Source organism: Ischnura elegans, chromosome 4 (genome assembly GCF_921293095.1).
Source record: "Ischnura elegans chromosome 4, ioIscEleg1.1, whole genome shotgun sequence".
NCBI classification, from domain to species: Eukaryota; Metazoa; Arthropoda; class Insecta; order Odonata; family Coenagrionidae; genus Ischnura; species Ischnura elegans.
Genome location: NC_060249.1, coordinates 72,464,467 through 72,486,627, shown reverse-complemented (window position 1 = coordinate 72,486,627; position 22,161 = coordinate 72,464,467).

The following is a 22,161-nucleotide window of genomic DNA, read 5'->3' as shown; positions in this document are numbered from 1 at the left end:
TAAGGAAAAATATAGTTTGTTTAAGAGAAATAATACAATCATGTATTTGCCTTTACTATAAAAAATGGTGAGATTTTAAAGAAAACAATTATTTCTTTACATAAAATTGAACGATATTCTTCTAACGCAATTAGGTTTTTGTGCATAAAAATATTCTTTAGACCAGCGGGGTCAGGTGAGTTTTTCGCACTTGGGATTTCACAGCAATACAAGTTATGCAAGGTAGCCTCTTCGCTCTCGCAACGATCCTTATTACGCAGAATACCATTCATGCGAAAAAAAAATAATTTGTTCAAGAGAGAGAAAAGCCGAAAACAGTCTGGTATTTCCATTTGCTAAAAAAAGCTATTGATATGTGAAATAAAAACGATTATTAATTTGAATGAAATCAAGCGATACTTTTCCATTGCAATTGGGACTTTTCACACGATAAATGGGCTTCATGAACAATATTTTTAAATTTGCGCATTACGTAGAGAGCAAAAAATGTTAAATTAATTTTTATTTTATGGTTATTATTCCAAGCGTTTATTTTATCAAGTTCACCATGAATGTTAAATTGAAAAGTTTTGCTAAGCGTCGTATGCTTAAGAGGAAAGAAGAAAAAATAGTCAACCCATCTCATAATAGACATCCCTTTATTTCGCTATTTGCGCGCAAGCAGAGTGAAGCTAGTGGTCCGTCATAGATGATGAACTGACTCTACAAGTATACCTTTTTTAGTGATTAATTTGTACACATTTGCCACAACAATATTGTGTACCTCACCAACTATTATCTACACTTATTTCCAAAATCATAGAAAATGCGCTTGTTCCCTGGCTTCTAGGGTCATCGGATAAAAGAAATTAGCTTCCACGACGTAAGCGAAATGGTGGACTAGACAGCTAACGGAAGGATGAAACAGCTCCCTGAAAGGAGGAAGGAGGTCTGTATTCATGATTTTATGGCAATTCGAATAATGGTGTCCTTGGATTTCGTAGAGATGCTAACAACGTAGGGAGATTTTGTGACCGCGATTATAAATCAAAGTGGCCTAGAGAATTATCCACATCGTATTACATTACTTACATTCACAATATAAAAAAGTCACTTTGATATTTTCACTGGATGAATTGAATACTTCTGCATCCACCTTCCGACAGGTTTTAGATACTTGTAAATATCAATGCATTTTCACCAAATATCCGCAGAAAAACGCACAATATACGACAGCACAACTGCCAATAGGCATTCTCACGTTGTAGTTTTATAGTCATCAACATTACAGCTATCATAATAAGCCCGAAGTTATGGCAATTACTATATCATTGGCACGTATTTTCGTCTACCTTACAGGTAAATTATCATGGATGAAAACTTTTAGACATTCAAAACCCGCGCGCGATAAATATGCATATATTATTTACTGTTTTGCATAATTAAAAAATGGAGAATCGAGAATTGATATTTAAATGATAGTCAAATAAGAATTCCTCTTCGAGGTGGGGAGCAAGGACAAGCGGTAAAAAGCTATCGGATGTACGCGATAAATCCGGCCATCAGGGTAGAATGCAGGCTTCCGCAACGGAATTAAATGAAGTGCGGAAAAACAGCAAGCAGACGGGCGAAAAAGCCTCCCATTAAAATTGGGATGCATTTGGTATTTCAGAACTAAGCGAATAATTGAGAATGATTCCGCAGACTTACATTAGCAATGTTGCAGTAGGCACATAGTAAGCCGGGAAGCCAGCGATGAACGGAGTGTAATGTCGTGCCTCTGAAATGAAGAGAATTCACTGTCTCTTAGAAAATGATTGTATGATCGCTCATGTTATTTTTTCTTGAAAATTAATGATTAACGATCTTTAGATTTGTTTTTTAATTGAAATGGTTAAAATGTCTGTTGATTTAAGTAGCATCTCATTTACGATGATGATGGTAGTTAGATAGTGTTTATTGGTAATCAGACTACATAAAATATGAGCGTACACCAAAGAAGGAAAAAATTGTATTTTAAGGAAATGATACACGAAATCGCAGGTGCAAGAAGGAAAGATACAATCAAATGTCACAGGCTAAGGCAATTAAAAATAATTATTATATACTCGCAGCTGTGCACACAAGCGTAGCAATTATAATGAAAAAAGACATTATGAGTAAAAAGCGATGTATAAACGTACAAATTTGTTCGCGGTCACGTGCACGGGTAGGAAGGAGGCCAAAGAGAGAAGGTTCGCCGTTACAAATCACTTGACCGAAATGCGAACCCGAATCTTTTCCCTGTAACTGGCAGGATACTTTTACAGAAATTGAGAGATCCATTCTCGATTTCTAGGGGACTCAAATGGCATTATTGCGGTGAATTGCGGTAGATCAAAGTTCGGGGGTTAGATTTCAGCATGGGTAAAAACTTACTTATCCAGGGCGTGGGTGCTTTTAAATGCGTTGTTCAAATATATTATAGTGATTGGCGACAACTATGATCATTACAGGCATTATGATTATGATGCTCATCTGTCCCAGAGTTATAGGAACTATTTTTTTAAATTGGATTGTAATTAAAAAGATAGAGAGTGAGCATGTCATATGTTCGCATTGATTGACTCATGATCATTACCCACGCTAATCTGAATCGGAATCATAGAATTGTGTTTCAAATTTCTGGTAATCAGCAAAGGAAAAATTTTCCTTTTACACCCAATTAACAAGTTCTTTTTGGTATTTTGCCACAGAAAATAATATCTGTGAGCGGAAAGAACATTCATTAAATCACCATTCTGAATAATTTAGCCCCAAGATTTGCAGATATCTCTGTGCTTTAAAACTCTTTCTTTAATAAAGTAAATCCATGGTTTTCTTGCCAAACCAGGTGAATATCCTTGATTATCGATTCTTATCTTCACTAAAATGCGTGAAAAATACAATCAAAGACTCTCTTCATTAATATACAATAAAACTTCGTCCTTTAAACTCTGGTGGCTCGCAAAAATGCTATTTAATGCTCAGATGTGGTTACCATGATAATTTCCTTCGTTAGTAATTGGTGAAAAGATTTTTTTAGGCAATGCATGAAAATAACAAAGGTTTTTAGAGGCGTGAAATTGATCACGTCTCGCATTTACGTCACTTATCAGGAATCAAGCAATTATGCATATCCGCCGTCCGACTCGTGCACAAAAAATGCTTTCTATCATTTTAAGGATAAGCGCTTTCTTATACTTGGGAGTGATGTGAGGCAGAATTCTATAAAAGAAAATAGTGGTACTAAAATATAGGAAGATTCTGCATTTGCAAGATTATGGGCTTGGAGCTGAATTCAACAATATGTGATTAAAAGAAATATCACGTCGATAAGGTAAGCCGAGATGTGAAATGTGAAAATATTCTATAGGGATGCACAGACGTAAAAACTCACGGAACTTTCTTCAGTAATAGAGAATCATTAAAAGTAAACCTGGGTATAGATTGAAACCCAAGAGAAATTGATTGAAATTATGCATCTAGATTTTAGGATGTTTTAGAAAATCATTTGGCAGACGACATTAAATAGCGAAATAGTTGGTATTTGAAGGGCAACTTTATATTCAATTTCCTACTGAAACAGTTTTTTCTTTGTCTTGAATTTAAACAATAGTTTCGCAAGCCAAGATGAGATGCGTGCATGGTGCAACCACTACAAAGAGTAATATATGTATAGTGTGCAGATACCATTTTATGAATTTGTGAATTGAAGTTTGGAAAGATGAATTATGAAATTGAAGTTTGGTGTATCCGTTCCCATACCAATGGAAAGTCATATTTAGCTTATTCTCTATTCTAGAAAAAACAAATGATGAGAGTTTCATAACAATGTGTTATGAAATTCTGATACAGTTTCCACATGATGTCATATTAGGTCAAGTAGGTTCACTTGTCAATTTGAAATAACTTGTCGTATCCCGTGTCGTGAATAAAATGCATTAGGGAGAAATATCTCTTTTCCACATTTGTACAATTAATTTTACTATCCCATCAATATGTCCCTCCCATAAACTTCAGCTAAAAAAATCTAAGCGGAGAAAAAAGTAGAATTAGGAGGTATAGAAGTGATGAAAGTCACTTCGTATCGCTGCAAGAGCTCTTGATTGTGATCCACTTGGCGTCGGCTAAGAAATTGGGACAAGGAGCTACCAAAGGAGCAGTTACCTGGGCCACTTGGCCAAGAAGGGTGCATAATCAATACTTTTCGCAAAAGTGGAAAAAGAGGCCAGATTCGAACTTATGTTCACAGCTAATATTCCTACGGTCCCCTAGGCCCAGGGATTAAATGTAAATAAAACACGTCCGTATTCGAAAAGGGTGTTACGACGAGAGGTTAAGAATTTTATTTCATGCCTTCAAATGATGGCAAGAACGGAAATGGAAGACATCGAATGAAATATATGGAACAAGTAAAGAAGAGTGTGAAAGAGAATAAATGCGTAGGTTAGAAAATATTGGCTGGTAGGAGAATTGAGTGGAGAGATTTGACAAACCAATCTTAGGATTGTTGACCAGTGAGCCTACAAATGACTTGCATCATATCTAATCGCATGGAGCATGATCGCCAAGTGATCAGAACGCTGGGGTACAAATTGAGGTATCCCGGATTCAATTCCCAGTAGTAGCGATCGGACACCACAAGTTTTTTTCTTCTTCAAAATGCGAGTAGTAGCCCAGGAAAAGAGATTGGCCCTCTATCCTGAAGTTTGAAAGTCACTTGTTAGTGACTTAGGTTGAGGTGCCCTTAGGAAATACCTATCCGAACCAAATTTTGGTTTGAGTCACTGAATGAGTGAAATATATTCACATATAATAGATTTTTAAGCCTTCGACATTGGCACGATATACTAATTGAGGTGAATGATAGGAGACTACGGAAAAGAAAGTTAACTTTGAGAATCCAAGGGATGATGATCATACAGTGTACTAGTCTAGTACCTGTACTAGACCTGCAACAACAGCAACATTAACTGTGCGAAAAATCCACAGAGAAATAATCATTCGCCAAGACCAGGATTCGAACCCGGATCCCACGATTTTCGGTCGAGTGCTTTAGCCAGTTAAGCTACCGTGGCGTCATTCTTTCCTGTAGATATTTTTTTCTCTGTGGATTTTTCGCAAAATTCAAAAATTCGCGGGTGACTCCGTAAAGATATCACCGTCGCTATTCCCGGTATTCTTAAATTAACAACAGTAATTATTAAACTATAAGCTATTAATCTTCTGTGTTTACTTGAGAAATTAGTTTTACTCTGCCGTAAATTAAATTACTACTTCCATTCACTCATTTCCGCTTCCTGCATATTGGTTTGGATGTGTAAGGGTAGTGCTCACCCAAGACCTTTCGATCTCCTGTCAAAAGCTCTACTCCATCCCCGTATTGCCGCTTGAAAATATGAAAAAATGTCGTGCTAGATAAGTTGACGCCTACCTGCCCACAGAATTTTACATCAAAAGCCTCAAATATGATTGAAAGTATGAATAAAGTTTATTAATGCTATGTGTATCTTCGTACGACCAAATACAAACACATTTACAACAAAGCGAGAACAACGACCTACAACAAAACATACATAACAATTTGTGCTCCAACAAGTCAAATAACCTATCACAATTCTATTTACAACAAAAATTAAAAACAAATATAACAAAGCAAAAATTATCCCACTATGTAAGTAAGTAATGAGAACAATGTAAACGTAAAAGTAAAGAGTAAGTAAACAATGAGAACATACACAAATGAACAAGAGGAAAATTCAGAAAAATTAAAGTCAGAAAAAAAACTTCAAATTACTTGCGATACTTTAAACATTGAATGGCAACGAATTTTAAGTCGGCTTTATGGCGCATTCAGCGTTACAAATTTTTCGCAACAAACGCGAATAATATATAATTTTGATTCTTGTAGCGCCAACTTTAATAAAAAAAGCTAGTTTAGCATCGCCATACCTTTCCTTGCCCTATTAAATCGAAAATGACTCCATACATTTCCCACAATGGCCCAATGGAAGCATGTTCTTTCATTCCAAGGAACTGGTTCCCTAAAGGTCACATGGGCACAGATGAACAGTTCAAGAGACAAAAATTTCCATTGAGAATCGCCTCAAAAGATACGAGAAGGCAAATTAAAACTGATCAAAGAAAATATTTCTCGAATCAGATCTGGAAAATCTCTCTCCCATTTTTGGTCTTGTTCTCCACCTCTGTCGAGACGTGTGATAATTCTGAGGTGATCGATCAAATCTACTGACTGGAACTGCTCGTGTCTTCCTCTGTCAACCTCCTACTACCGTTGCCCATCCTTCTGATCGAAAAAGAAAGCAACGGTTGGACACGCATGACGAGAGAACGAAAGGTTAAAAAAAAAAAGACCAACCGAAAAATGAGGACCAGTCGTGATTGCAGGGAGTGACCATCAAACTAATTACCCACCGCCCATTGCTAAAAATAGGATCATTATTTTCTAAACTGTCCGTCGCTGTCCCGGGTTAATGTCATAATTTTTTGGCTCGCCTGTGCTTGTACGGCCGAGGTCCGAAAGAACGTGTTAGTTGATGAAAACATGGCCGTTGGCGAATAAACAGGTCATCCGGTGTCAAATCAATAATTTACGCAGGGAAATTTGTGTTTTCGGAACCCCAGAGGAAGGGCACAATGTACATATGATTCGGCATTAAAATTGCACACGAATAAATAAATTACGGTTACTCTACCATGCTCCAATAGTTAATGAGTAACTATATAATAAAGACTGAGGCTTTTCCTTTCTTCTTATGTAAAGCGAGAGTTAATTTTGGCAAAGAACCCGTTTTTACCTGATCTGCCGAAATAATTGATCAGCGGTATTAGCTCCCTGTTCAGTGAAAGAGTGTTGTAATAGCATGATAATAACCTTGACCACATAAATTCTCCTCAATAAAATTTTCAGCTTTACCAGTATTTTTTTGCATTTTCGAAGTTGTACGGGAAAACTTAGTAAGATACTGCCACTTTACAGAGTGTAAGTAAATGAAAGTGAATAACTAGATAATTTACGATAGTTAATTCAATGACCAAACTAGCCGCAGAGATGAAATTAGGCAATTTCGATAGATTATTGCCAATGGTGCTGAAATGAAAAATCAGACACTGAGGAAGAGCGATCTAGGTTATGGATATCAAAAAAACTAGCATTGAGAAGACGGCAAACCGATTATATGTCATGGCATCACATTTCCTGCAGTATATCAATATCTTTCACTCTTTGTAGCCTATTTTCATTATGGATAGTCAATATTTATCATCAGATTCCTATGCCAGAAGTTAACCATTAAACAATAACACAATTAAGCGTGTTATACAAAATCTTAGCAGTATCGTTCAAGCTGGTGTGACACCACCCGCCATTTATTCTGATTTTTTTTTACGTTGACTTATCATAAATTATAATCAAAGACATGACAGGGGAATGAAGAGATATTGTTAAAGGAAAAAAAGAAATTCACTTGCAAGTGCGTAAAAAAGACGACGGTTGATACTTCTACAGAATTAGGTTACGTCTGAGGCGGAGAAATAAAATGGTAATTCTGATAAGTTTAAGCAATTAAAATGTACGGGAGGGCCAAGTGAAGCTTTTCTACATCCCTCCCCATAAGGAGGAAAGAAATTTGAAATGCTATATGCGATGCTTCTTCTGCAAAACCAAGAGAAAGAATTTTCTCGGGTTTTACACCGCTTGATCTCCCGCACAGGTCTCAACGCGAATCCAGACTCAACAGCCCTCACGTATAATTCACGAGGTGGGGCACTGACTAGCATGAATGACTCATACTAAGGTCCAGGAAAAACAAGTTTAATGAAAATTTTGAATAGTTTTTCTCTCTTTCTATCCCTCAATCCACTTCTTAACAAGGTATCTCCCTTCAATGGAAGTTTCTGGTGTCATACCACCTGGTGCCACCCGCCTTCATTCAAGAGTATTGACAAACAAGAGTGATTGACGGAACTGTACTGAGTTTCGAAGCTTCCCCGTGCTTTAAATGCCCTCCACAAGGCACTCAAGACGAGGTCGGTTAGACTGGAGAGTACCTATCCACCACCATCAGGGTTTGAACTCGAGTCTACAGTGTGAGAAGACAACGCACTATGCACGAAACCAACCCGATCTCCTGTTTATTATTAACAGAAATCTAATATCCTTTAAAATAAATACTGACAACAATTGGATTCCTTAAGTTAAGTACATTAATAAGCAATTCATATTTATTTTCATTTCCCGAAATAATATTGAAGTTGGGGACCTTAGCTTTTGATTTATACGCAGTCACATTGGGCACCGTGGGTATTTACTAAATCAGAGCCTTCCCACAATGCAACAAACTTATCTCGTACATCAAAGCCCCGTCACCTATCACCTCGTCAGGCAACAAAAGAAAGAGACACTCATTTCAATCCGATTGCCGCAATTTGCAACTCCAATGTATCATTCCCATCGTTTGACCTATTCATACCAAATCCATCCGGACTCAGTTCCGTGTCCAATATTCGAATAGTGAAATTGATTCCCACAATTATTTTATTATAGCCATAATTATTAATCTGATTCGTATAAGAGTGTGTGAAAGCAATATTGGGCATTATCTTTTAAAATGAGACTTATTTCGTCACGAGAAACTATCTTCAAGACATTTAAATGGAATAAGATAATTATACTTATGAGAATGAAACATTTTCTCATCACTCTTCTCAGTACAATTAAAACTTTTAGTTGTGACAAGGAATCGTCTCCATTACTTTACTAATTCTTATTGTGGAAACACATTTCTTCTTCATGAACCACTAACCCATTAAAGCCCAATGTTGCTTCCAAGTAACATCAAATATTTATAAATTTTCAGCTCTATTCAGAAAAGATTTAAACTTGAAGTTCTTTTATGTGGTTAAGTTTTATGGCGAATTATATAGCTACCATAGTAATAATGATTGAGTAGAAAATTTTCATATTTTCAATTAAGAAGACTTGATATTTAACTTATCTTTCAGCCCCTGAGTTAGAAAGGGTGATTTAATAGACTTAAATAGTTACGCATGAAGTGTTCTGTGCGTTTAAATTAGGAAATTTATTTTCACCTCCTTAAAATATATTCAGAGATAAAAAAAAGGGAATGACCAATTCGTTTGTACCACAACAAAACGTCCAAGAATTTGTTTTCTCCAGCTATGAGAAATAGCCGCACATTCAGGCGTAGCAATACAAAATATAATTGCAATAAAAAAGCGTTTTGTTATGTACTTATCGTCAACAGATTATAGTGAGGAGGATGTGCGTGATGCTTCACATTACTGACGGTTTCATCTGGAAGTCTTGAAAATAACATCATCGAAGAGGTGAGCCTATTACTCGGGATCCTCGTTGCTTATAGTCTCCGAGGGGATCTGACGTCCTCCATTTCGGGAGAAATTAAACCATTTACCACCCGAGTCCTGCCAGGTCTGCTTGCAAACTCATCCCCCTCCCCCCTTACCCTACCAACCAATCGCTACGCCCTTTCACACCTCCTCTAAGCCCCCATCCTAATCTTCCTACCTTACCATCGCCAATTCCCATCTCGAACGTCATTCCCGAATCCTTCTTGTCCCCAGTCTCTGCATTGGAACCCGTCCACCCTGTCGCATGTCTCCACACCCATGCCGATGCAACAGGCCTGGGAAAAAACCAGACCGAGGAGTATTTGAATTACATAATACCGCTCCAAATATATTTGAAATACAAAATGAATATGAATTAGGTATTCGAAAAACAAACTAAAAAATACTGTTTTAAATAAGTTTTAAAATAAAAAATACATTTGAATGGGAACTAAGAGATGTTAAAAAATATAACCTGCCATGGCACATTATGGATAGTTGGAAAAATAAAGCAGAGCTGGTCAAAATACGGACCGAGGAGTATTTAAGATACAAAATATCGCTCAAAATGTATTCGAAATGTAAAGTAAAAAATACCTTTGACTTGGGTATTTGAATAACAAGCTACAAAATGGTATTTTTAATGCCTTTTAAAATACAAAATTCATTCTTAAGAAATATTTAAAAAATATAACCTGCTTTAGCACGTTATGGATAGTTGCCAACCTGAAGGAGACGATTATAACGAAAACGAAGTCATCTTTGAATCATAATGTTACAGAAGTGCAATAAGAGCTACTTCAAGAGTGTTTCACAAATGTATTTTTCTGTTTAGATTGCGAAAAAAAAAACGAAAATATTTATTTGTGATACAAAATAAAAGATGCATTCAGGTCGTGTATTTGAAATGCCTAATACAAATTACAAATATATTTTAAATACGTATTTTCAAATATTTGTATGAAATGCTGCACACTGCATCACGCCTCTAAATATGACGCTCTAATGCCATCAATTCCGGAATTGAGGAAGAGCTTCGTCAGATTGGCTACCAGCTTAGGTGGAGAGGTGATGGGATCTTGCGAGTCTCTGCCTAGGAATGGGAAACTCTAGTACGTACCTACTGCGTATTCGGGGAAGAGGGCCTGATAAGTTTAAGGTGTGGATGGAGAAGATGAAAGGTAGAGAGATAGAGAGAGAGATACACACTTGAAAGCGTATTCCGTTTTGAGAAGCCTTCAGCCTTCGTTAGCACGAGAATTTAATTTTCGTTTACAAGTTTGCACGGGTAATCTGCTAAAGTGGAAATGCGCTGCAAAACCAAGCGGGGAGAATTAACAATCAAGCCGTAAAGCAATCATAATGGGAAGAAACGAGAACGGGTGAATTTCAGATCCTTCGATTCTATTTTGATCCGCGTTGGTGATTACTCGCGACATTCTGGGATCATCCTCAGTCGCTAACGTCTCGATTCTAGTAATTTACCTAATGTAACATCTTCGACTTCGTAATGCAAGAAACAGGAATAAAATGCACTACCGACCAATGAATGCGTAGTTTGCTCTTTGAGTCAAGATTATTTTAATATGATTTTTGGTATAGCAATAAAATTCTCGTTTTCTGTACACAAGACTGTTCACTTGCACGTGTGAGGAAAAATTTGGTTCAAAATTGATAAATAACATTCATTACCTCACCGAGAAAATCTGCTCTAATAATAAATGAAATTAACATTATTTCTTTCCTATTTCGGATACTAATATTTATCTAGAAAAAAACATTTTTAGGAGAAGAATTTTATAATAAGTTCAGAAGATTAAATAAATTAGGAGATAGATGAAAACAAATTCCATGACATGTTTTTAGTTAGCAGGAGTCAAGGAATTCAAGGTTATTAGTTATTTCAATTGATGCTGAGTAGTCCCAAATTTTAAATATCGACTGCAATATTAAAAATGGATGATAAAAACAAATTTAATGCAACTTCAATTCGAAGAAAAATATTTTTCAGTCCTCTCAACCCTTTCAGCGTCCATATTTTACACACTCTGCAACCAATACCAACCTTTAAAATTTTCCCTAATTTGATCCTGCCTTTCCTCTCCCACTCGTACACTACCCGCAACCTCCTCCCCCGTGGCCTTTCCCGAACTGGAAGTCATCTTCCTACCTCTTTAGTCCCCAAGTCTCACCTCAGGGTAATTAGGGAATTAAAACTCGAGGGACGGATGAAGGAGAGAGAGAGAGAAGGTTCTGTGGGAAGTGTAAGGGTGAAATAGGAGACAAAGTTGGACAAGATGATGGAGTTGGAGGAGGAAGAGGAGAAGAAGGGATAGAAAGGAGGAGGAAGTAAGGAGATAGAGAGAAAGAGGGGAGGTTGAGGGAATATTTGGAAGAGGAGGATCGGAGATTAGCGATGAAATCGAGTTAGCAAGTCTGTAACTGTCGCACATTGCAGGACCGCCTGTTCTCATAAGTCCCTTCATCTTCAGCCATTCCGTTCATATTCCCGTCCGCATTTAACCCTCTATATCTCTTTCTTCCTCCTTTCCAAACTTCCCACTTACATTAGACCTACACTGCACCCTCTAAAATTACTCATTACAGTAATATATGCGTTCCTCATGGATTATTTGATAAACTAATGACATGAAATTATGGTGAAAATTAGCGCACTCGTCTCGCAAATTTTAAGAAAGTATTTGAAACGACTAAGTAAATATTTTACATTTCTTATTCAGTAAAATGGTAAAAAATGTTTATTATCAAATAATACGCGGGACATCCGAGGTATATCATCTACTTTTAAGAAAACTAAACTCATATTAGCTAAGCTAATTCTATCAACTATCTTGCATTAACTAAAGAAGCCGTAGAGATCCGTCTTCACCCCAACAACATCAATTGGGATCGAGAACTGCAGCTAAGTAGCGTTTGGAACCTGGCATTAAATAGGACGAGGAAGGAGAAAAAATCCCGGACCAATCAGAGACCACCTAGGTGAAGGAGGAGGGTATAAATATCGAAACACCGCGACATCGGCATCATCAGCCCTGAGTATGTTGGGAAAGTCTCCCAACGAAACGTCGGCCTATACCATGCAGACCCTGACCCGGTTGGAAACCCGAGAAGCTTTCATCCACGCTATTCACCGGGAAAAGCTCAGATTCTTCATCTTGCATTAAGGTGTAAAACTAGCTAACCGACATAATGCCTTCAACTTACAAAATCTCCAGATGAATATAGAAATTGAATTAATTCCTTTCTAATCGTAGACAATCCTAACTTCCAGGTGATAGACTTTTATTTTTGTAATGCAAAAAGTTTTACCGATGCCCGCATTGGACATTCCTGAAGGACCGTATCTCCATCGTCATCATACCTTATGTGAAGTTTACAATAAAACCTTAACTTCCTAAAGCATATCGAATTTGCCTCCTTTTTCTTCTCTCTCACTGCTTTCCGAGAATATCTTCTTCCCCTGCAGTAACTCTTCATTGCTATTTTTATATACGTCACGCCTCTGCAAATGAAATAAAAAACATACCAAACCTTGAACGGATAGCTACGATGGACGCACTTATTTAGACCGAAAACTAATTTACTCTGCATGCCCGCACGCGCAATTAAAATTGTACCGCTTTTTGAATATGTTTACACCGTGACACGATATGACTGTGCAACACGTGATCCCTTCGGGCTTTTCATTAAATCACTAATTAAGAAATGAGACATCTTAGACGATGGAATTATAAAAAAATATGCACGTGCGCAATGAGGTCACATTGCATATCCACCTCTAGACCTGTCCCTTACCGACGCAATTACGTTCCTGATTTTTTTAACCCATTCGGTAATGAACCAAGATTTTCTCCGGGGGAAAGAAGCAAATTAAAATTCATGCCAAAACTAAGGGGGGGACAAAAAAACATGTATTTTCACTGAATATTAGCGAAAAATAAATAAATAATAAATTTTTGACCCTTCTCCCCAGTAGGATATAATGGACGAAAAAAAAACAGGAAGGGCATTTTTCGGGAAGCGGGGGTCCATCTTTTCAGTATACGTACCTACCTATCCTCTTTCCTTATTTTTTTCTCATTCCGCTCAAAAATCGAGCGTGCGTACGTATCGCCGTCGGAATTTTTTCAGACGAAATAATCAGGTGGAAGGAAGTGAGTTAAGAGGGAGACAAGGAATGGTATGGAAAGGGGAATTAGATAGGGTGATGGGCCCAGAGAGGCGGTAGCAAGATGCCTAAGGAAGAGGAGGAAGGGAAGGGGAAAGAGTTGATGATATTAACGAAACGTTGAGGTAACTGAGCCCCGATAATTAAAAGAAGGTTTTTTTTTCTCCCGAATCGATATCAGAGGGACTTGGGGTGACCATATTTTTTTTTCTCCGTGTGCCCACCTTCAACTTCTCTTACGGACGGTAGTCTGTTAAAAAACTCCTTCCTCCATTTCGATCTAACCCTGTTGTTCCGTGCGCTGTTTCCTTACCCTTAGGGTCCCTTTTTAATTAAAGGACTCGCCATCCGATTGGTCACTACTATCATCTTCTCCCCCTTACGTCCATGCTTCGGCTCCTATCCCCCTCCCAATGTGAACACCATCGCCCCTCAGACTTCGGTTTATTTTAGGTATCCCCTTCCTTCCAAGTGATGTGTCCTTCCTTTCGGCTCCTGTCGTTCCCGCAACCCACCGTGGCCCAGAAACAAACCCCTGCAGAGTCCGAATATAATTAAAGTTGCCATTTACCGGAGAGAGATCGTCATCATCAGTAAGCGATGATGATTGTTTGGCAATCGAAACACGTGTGGTGAACTGTTAACCCATAGCTGCTTCTGAGAGAAATTGAATTTCAAGTCTTCTCGTTTTAAAAACTTAAAATTTTTCTACCGAATCATAATTATTGCGGCACTTTATATTCCGCCATTAAAGTTTACTGCACAAAAGAACGCGTCCTTTCAATCTTTCCTGAATAGATATGAAAGTGCATACATTTTTGTGTTACTTAGAAACAACATTGGGTTATAATGGGTAAAATAAAATTTGTGGGCAGTACGATATCTTTTTTATCATCCAAATATTATTGTCTGTGAGTTATATGGTGGTGCGCAATGTTAGGTTGTGTTATTCTGGTGATGCTTTAATATAAATGGCGTTATCCTATGCTTTTTTTACGTTTTTTGAGGTATCATGTGTGCCAGAGAATCATTCGTTCCAACGAATTATTTTTGTTCTGTATTTGAGTCGATATCGTCATTATTAGTGCCTGATGATAATTTTATGTCAATCGAAACTCGCATTGAGAGCACTTAAATAATATAAGTGGGAAGTTCGGTAATATCTTTGTATATCGTCCGAATATTATAGTTGGTGAGTAACATGGTGATGCACATTGTTAGGTTGCGTCATGCTGGCAGTGCTTTAATAAAAATGACACAGTCATTTACTTTACTACGCTTTTGTGGTATTATGCGTGCCAGAGAGCGATAATGTTCGTATTCCTGCTCTGAATTTGATGCTTGACGATTTTGTGGATGTGAATCAAATTCATAACCCGGAAAAGCTGTACATACACTCACGGTTATGATAATATGTTCGCAGATACTTAAAATGGGCTTAATGTTTAACAATTAATGATTTAAGTCGCCAAGTAGCGTAAATATTGCGGGCTAATACAATGGACAATTATCCTAGCGACTGGAGCGACACTATTTACGGCGACCGGCGGGAATCAATGGAGTCGCAGGAGTGGATAATAGTGGGACCTCCTGTAGTAATATAACCCGACTATTACGAGAAATGATTCGGTGGCGGCGGGGTAAAGTCCTCGCCTGCCAAACCAAATGTCGCGGGTTCGAGTCCCGCCTGGGTAAGTTACCCTTATCCAGGGTATGGATGTTTGTGATTGTTAAATGTTATCAACCCCGATGTAAAGGCCGAACAGTGCTGTTTTCGGTGGTGTATGAAATAAATAAAAATAAATAAAATAAATAAGATCATTGTAGTGTAGGCAGGGATGGCGAAAATTAAGCAATTCCATTACATGCTTCCATTACGTTTCAGTGTTGAATTCCATTCGTCACTTTTCAATAATTGCATTCACGGCCCCTTCGCGACGAAAAGGGTGAGCATTCCTTTTCGTCTTGCATAAGACACACAAGATTCGGATCTAGACGCATAGCTTGGAGGATAAGGGACCACCATGCTCTGTATTAGAAGATTCCTTTAGGCAGTGATAAGGAAAAGAATGGAATTCCATTTCATTACTCAATCACTTTCCTGTTATAATTTCCAATCATCAATATTGAATGATTGTTCCCATGCCCCCTTCGCAATAAAATGGGCCAGCAATCTTCTTCAAATTAGGTAAGATGCAATCATGGGCTGATAAGTATACGTCGTGTCTGGGGGACAGGGGATCACTACACCTTGTCAATTTTGTCGTCTTCCTAACTAGATCTACCCATGAGTGCTTTGAGTGGAGGCAGTGATGGATATTGCATTTAAGTCGCTAACTGCAGAATGGTATCATGTTCCAGTTGGAAGATTTTTGGACGGTTGGACGAAAATCTCTAGCTAACTCTCTCAAAATATATATCTTACTTTACTATTATATATACAAGTTCTAAATTCCCATTCATACAAAACAAAATTATTTTTAATAATTATGCATGTGATTCATATGGGTTTACTATTTTTTTTTCTCTCCCGTAAATTTAGCCAAATTGGACATGATGCCTTCTGCCGTTAGCAGTTCATTTATAAATAGCGTAGAATGTTCTTTTCCCAGACGTTCAAGGTCACTCGCTTCGAGGTGCCCAACTCAATCGTTTAAATGACTTGATTTCCCACAAAACTCAAGGGTGTAAGTCGACTTCCAACCACCTTTACCCCCCTCCCTTATATCCGCTACTGCGCACCAATATTTTCGGCAGCACCGTTCTCCCACGGTACAGGTGTGGAAAATTCATCAAGGACGGAAGGAAAATAAATCAAATGATGATGTGTAACTATTAAACAACACCTGATAATTGCTTCGGAACGAACCTACACAATCATTAGATCAAGAGACAATCGGATCAAATAACAAAGAAAAGATGGAAGTTTGGCAGAGCAAATGAAGCGTTCTAGGAAAATGAGAATAAACAGTTTCGTTAATGTCCATCTCCTGTTAATGAGAACAATACGAGGTATGGAAGAGCATTTGTCATTTTAAAATGTTTACCTCAAATTAAAAGCATGAAACAATAACATAAAAATTAAATAGTGATTTAAAAAAGAATTAGGGATGCATTAGACTGAGTTAATACCAAATTTTACCAAAGATTACATTTTGATTAGTGAACTAAAGTTAGCGACGTTATGGATAAAAAATAACATAAATGATGCAGTATTAAACGTAAAGAAGGAAACATCTGAAAAGCCCTTTTCATCTGTAATTTGTAATTTCCCTTGAATTACAAATTACAGATGAACAGGGGTTATAAATGAACTTACAAATAGTTGAAAACGATAATGTTTGATCACCTACTATGGGGGCACGCGCCATGAAGATCATTCAAGTACCATAGAAACTGTTTTCATGTAAACCATGTCACGAACCTGAGATAAATAATAAATGGAAGCCAGTACTTAACAGTAGTAAAAGTGATTTTATATTTTTGACAAGTTGCAACAGAAAATATTGGAAAAGGCGATGATAAATTAACTTGCAGTTGTCACCAAAACAGAATAGTGACTATTGGAAGTTAATCAAGCAAATAGGTACATCAAATTTTCGGCTATTTTAACGACAGATATATCTATGGGACTCCATCTTTGGAAATCCATTCAATATTTCAAATAAATTTAAAACCATTTTACTTCTATCATGACCAAATAATAAAAAAATAATTCATTATTGGCCAATATCATCATTAAAATCGTTTTTGCCAAGCCCTAGGACGAAAATGAAATCAACTTTAGAAAATTAACATCTAATTAAAAAAATAAAATTTTCTAATAGCTCAAGCATAACCATGCAAACAACTGCCCCAAAATAGTATATGACGTCTTTTGCTACAAAAAAAATCCAAGATTTTTCCAGACGAGTGAGGCTCATGAGATATGAAAATGCAAATCACCAGAGATCTCAGAGTTTAGATTTATGGTATGATACAAAAGTATCGAAAATTAAGCCCAATAAAAAATAACTATCCCGGGCCTAATTATTTCCTTGCGTCAGTTAAGTCGAGGGACACGTGTGATCAGAAGGCATGGAGGGGTTTACTTTTGGACTGACCGCTTGTGTAGGATGAGACATCCCGCATATTTGCATATCACCTGATCCACATCTCTGAGCGTCACTAGGAAAGAAAGAGTGAAGAGCAGGCAGAACGAGATAACAAAACAACCGTGCTCCATTACTTCACTAAAACGGGATTAATTCCGGCTATTTTCACAATAATTATGCACTAATAATTATTTTTAAATATTTAACAAATCAAGGAAATATATTTTTCCTGTGAGCATTAATTCAGAGATACATACTGTCTCTTCATCTGCAGCACAGCTCCAGCTGATTTCATTTAAACCACGTCACGTACTTGAGGAAACGGAAAAATGAAAACCAGTACTTTTTATATTAATACAAGTGACTTAATCTTTTTGAAAATTTTCCAAGAGGAAATATTTGAAGAGGGAATGATAAATTAACTTGCAGTGGTCACCTTAACAGTACAGTGACTATCGCAAGTTAAAAAGGTAAATACGTTCATTAATGCTTCGATCATTTTATCGACAGATATATCAATCCAACTACATCTTTGGGAATCCTTTCAACAATTATAAAGCCACAATACAAAAGCCACATTGAAATAATTCTATTATAACTCATTTTAAAACTTTGTGACAAGATAGCATAATAACCGTACTCCATCACTTCACTAAAACGCTCAATGAAGACGGAATTGATACTAACTATTTTTAAAATAATTATCCATTAATAATTATAAGTAAATGCTTATAAACTTAAGTTAAACTATTTCTCCACTGAGCATTAATTCAGAGGTCCGTACTATCTCTTCCTCAGAAGCATACGAGCGTCTAAGCTTACCTCGTAGTTCTATCCAGCATTGCTAAAATTCAGCAAAAACAATACCAGCTTGTTCTTAGAGTGTTGTAAGAAACTTGGGACGAACCATAATATATATATAGGATGGATTACTGCCCATTATCCCCTGTATGGGTTTGATACCTATTGTCACAGCTATATTTTAGGTATTTTTTTTATATTTTAAAACTGAGTTTTTTGAAGTATCAGCCCCTTTTTTCATTATTTCTTCCTTCCAATGCACATTTTAGAGAGGCAGAAAAATATTGGAGGTGTTAAAAAACGTGGAAATCTCAAGCTGTTTTCGTTTTCTTATAGCATTGATATTCTTGGCAGTAAAGTCACTTCAAATTCGACAAAAAAATTCTGATTTTATACAACTGCTGATCTTATATTACGATTCCTATTCAACCTAAACGTTATATAAATTACTATTCCTCACTATATTGTGCATATTTTAAGAAATATCTTCAAAATTAAGAATGATTCGTTACTGAAGCCATATTATTGGTCTAACTATATGCATTTAAAATTGACTGTTTCGATAGAGCAGCCATTTCATTCTTTTTTTCAAATGGCTTAGAATTCATGAAATATCAACTTAGGCATTTAAAGGTGGCGAATCTGAAAATCATTCTTACAGATCTAAAGCATATATTATTTGGAGAAATGCATTCCATGCTGACTCCTCAACTCTTGAATGAATTTTCGTGGAAAGTTCGGAACCCTTAGAAATTGACCAAAAATATGCAACATACTAACATTGATTCAAATGGAATTGGCACATTGAGGTTCCCAATATAGGTTAAAGAGATAGTGTTCGTCTCTGAAAACATTCAGACTATTCAGACGCGATAAAATAGAATCTGAAAATTATAAGGGTGAGAAAACAATGTAGCTTCTCACATTTCCTTACGAATTGAATACAGTGGAACTTGGTTATAACGGCATCGGCTGTAACGTCAACTCGGGTTTAACGTCACATTTTATACAGACTAGCCAAAATTGAACATTTTATGTTGTGAGAAAACCCATTTTTATCGTCAACAAATATTGCGACGCTCGGGTATAGCGTTAAAAATTTTGCTATTCTTAGGTTGCAAAAGTGGTAGTGTGATTGTATTATGTCCCAAAGTTCATAGAAACCATGTGTAGAAACACCAAAAGCAAAAACAGGTCACAAGCTGGACTTTGAGCTGGTGACGGGATCCAACTCTTTTGTTTAATTGGTGTCTGGAGGGAGCGGGGGCTGTCCCGCATACCTGGGTCTTATCCCTTCTCACCCCCAAACATTCTAAAAGGTCACTGACACAGGGACACTGTATTGTATTGTATTCACTCAGATTAAAGGCTGCATATTTATAACGTCACTCGGATATAACGTTAAAAATATTCTGGTCCCTTTGATGACGTTATAACCAAGTTCCACTGTATTAAAAATTTAAATACAGAGATTCGACGCTACATTTATCATCACAATACGACGAAGCTCGAGTTGAAGCAAATAGAAGAAACTTGCGTTATTTATTAAGCCTTAATGTGCTCTTAACTGAGAGATGAAATAGGTGTTTCCTGACATCCAGGGAAACACGTATTAAATGCAATTCTAAGAGGAAAGATCAATTGTCGGCTCAAGGAAATTGATTTTCGAATTAATCAAGTAGTTAAACGAACGTATCCAGCGTTCTGGCATGGGTTTCGTAACTGCAAGGTAACTGGATTATTAAAATGCTTTCAAGTAATCAAAATATCCTTACCACTGCATTTCAGTTGGTTTAATAGATGTGGTAATAAAGTAAAAACTGTCACACAATATTTAAATCACAAACCGGTTGTACTAAAAATTCTATAATTCAATTACAGAATATTTTTCACATTATATTATGTATTCAGGGATAACGGCATACACCCTGTCCCTTATATCATTCATGAGAAGTGTTATAACCATTTAATGGCCTAAAAGTACACTCACGAAATATAATATCCCACTACCTTGGCTAAAAGAAAAAAACGATTACATGCCATTGAATCATTATTCATGGAATCGATAAAACAAATAATGAGAAACATATGTTAAGGAATTCTTTCGCCTGCTCCTCTTCAGAGGCCGGAAAGCTGTGTAGAACCATTAAAATTTTTAATAAGCACATTTCCGAAGCAGAAAATACAACTGGCCACACACCTGAGGATATTTGAGTCACGCAAGTAATTACAACTTCTTTCATGACGTAATATAGCCTATAGCCGCCTTTTCCCACCCTTTGCGACACGCATTAATATGCATTCAACACCGATGAAATTCGATCATGAATTTCCAAGTCTCCGAGACTATCAAATCATTCGAACGGCTGCCTCTTATAAAAAAGAAAAGAAAAACAAGAAAACATTCCCGACTCGTCTCATTTATCTTCCGTTCTCCCTTCAAGAAAGGGATACTTCATCCAAGCAGAGTACATATAAAATTCTTCAGGGGCTAAAATGGTCTAGAGAGAGAGATAGGGATAAAGAAAACCACAAGGAGACGAGGAAACGTTTCCCCGGAAAGGAAAGAAACGTTTTTTTTTATTTTAAATTATATCCATCGACCGTCACTCATTTCAGCTCGGGAGAAAAATTATATCGCTTTCATTTACATGAGAAATTGTAGGTTGACTACCTTTCCGAAACGAAATATTACCGCCGACACCCTTAAAAACGTTCAAACAGCCGAACGATGCTAGAAACTCGAGGGAGAGAAAAATATAAAAGAGGAGGAGGAATAAGGAGGAGGTGGAGGTAAGAAGAAGGTGGGCATTCATCCCTCCCCACCAACACGAGACGGACAGACGGACAAGGGACCAGTGACTTGTTTATGGATCGACCCAATGGACGGATGGATGGGCCCACTCCTCCAGTACACGCCCTAATTGGCTCGCCGCCGCCTGGAAGTCCTCCCTCCCCCAACCCCCGTCAAATAAACGGGGTGGGCATGTAAGGGGCCATCCTCGAAACCCCCCCCCATCCCACACACTTATTCCGGTAAGTGCTCCGGAGGAGGACGAACAGGGAAGGTCCCGGACTTCACTTCCGGAGGCACATGAACCTCCTTCCTCCAACACACAAGGGCCCACTTCTCGATTACCAAGAACTCGCCAATGTGTAGGGCTGCTGCTACCATTCCTATCCCTAACGCAGGGGTGGCCAACCCGGCGCCCACCTTGAACATTTCTCTGACCCGCGACATTCATCATAATAATCATTAGTCAACAATCCTAAGATTGTTCGTACGCAGGTTTCCGCGGTGATTACTTGAGTTCAGCATTCTTTCGGGCTGCATCCGCGTCCGTTGTCGAAGAACCACAACAGTTTCGCCAGCTCTCCTGCCAGCGTCCTCAGGTGAAGGATGAAGTGAAGCTTTTAGTCCTCTCTTATATTGTCAATTTTTGGCGCCAATTCGGTGGATTCAATTTCAATCAATAAACAGAATGTTTTAAGGTTTAATTTCAGCTAAGAGTAAATTTAATTTCTCATGAGAGATATTAATTCGATAACGGCTCATCCTCATCACAGTTTTCTGATTGTAGTACTCGGAACTGTTGCTTAATTTAACTTCGCCTGTGCGTTAATCGCACATATTTTGATCAAGCATATAAGAAGTACAGAATTTATTTTTAAGATTATTCGAGTCCA